The sequence below is a fragment of the Oncorhynchus clarkii genome, unplaced genomic scaffold, assembly GCF_045791955.1.
Source record: "Oncorhynchus clarkii lewisi isolate Uvic-CL-2024 unplaced genomic scaffold, UVic_Ocla_1.0 unplaced_contig_12808_pilon_pilon, whole genome shotgun sequence".
Lineage (NCBI taxonomy): Eukaryota > Metazoa > Chordata > Actinopteri > Salmoniformes > Salmonidae > Oncorhynchus > Oncorhynchus clarkii.
The window spans coordinates 39,384-40,677 of NW_027258182.1; positions in this window are offsets into that span (position 1 = coordinate 39,384).

Here is a 1,294-nt window from a genome sequence, read left to right on the forward strand (position 1 = left end):
AGCACAGTCAACATGGACAATACAGTCAACATGGACAATACAGTCAATACAGTCAACATAGACAATACAGTCAGCACAGTCAACATGGACAATACAGTCAGCACAGTCAACATGGACAATACAGTCAACATGGACAATACAGTCAATACAGTCAACATAGACAATACAGTCAGCACAGTCAACATGGACAATACAGTCAGCACAGTCAACATGGACAATACAGTCAGCACAGTCAACATGGACAATACAGTCAGCACAGTCAACATGGACAATACAGTCATCACAGTCAACATGGACAATACAGTCAACACAGTCAACATGGACAATACAGTCAGCACAGTCAACATGGACAATACAGTCAGCACAGTCAACATGGACAATACAGTCAACACAGTCAACATGGACAATACAGTCAACACAGTCAACACAGAAATCACAGTCATCATAGACAATACAGTCAACATAGAAATCACAGTCAACATAGACACCACAGTCAACATAGAAATCACAGTCAACATAGACAATACAGTCAACATAGAAATTACAGTCAACATAGACAATACAGTCAACATAGAAATCACAGTCAACATAGAAATCACAGTCAACATAGACAATATAGTCAACATAGAAATCACAGTCAACATAGACACAACAGTCAACATAGAAACATCAGTCAACATAGACAAAACAGTCAACATAGACAATACAGTCAGCACAGTCAACATAGACAATACAGTCAACATAGAAATATCAGTCAACATAGACAATACAGTCAACATAGAAATACCAGTCAGCAGAGTCAACATATAAATCACAGTCAACACAGACAACATATACTATACACTCACCGGCCAGTTTATTAGGTACCCCACCCATGTCATGAAAATGGAACGCTCCTACAGACAGTGAGCCATGTGGCCGTGCCTTGCTATATAAAGAAGGCAGACAGGCATCGAGGCATTCAAGTGACCTTGGTATGATCGAGGCATTCAAGTGACCTTGGTATGATCGAGGCATTCAAGTGACCTTGGTATGATCGAGGCATTCAAGTGACCTTGGTATGATCGAGGCATTCAAGTGACCTTGGTATGATCGAGGCATTCAAGTGACCTTGGTATGATCGAGGCAAGCAACTGTTGGCCGGGTATGGTTCCCAATCAGAGGCAGCTGTCTATCATTGTCTCTGATTGGGGATCATATTTAGGCAGCCTTTTCCCACTGGGTTTTTGTGGGATCTTGTTTTTGTTCAGTTGCCTGTGAGCACTTCATGACTTCACGTTTCGTTTGTTTCTGT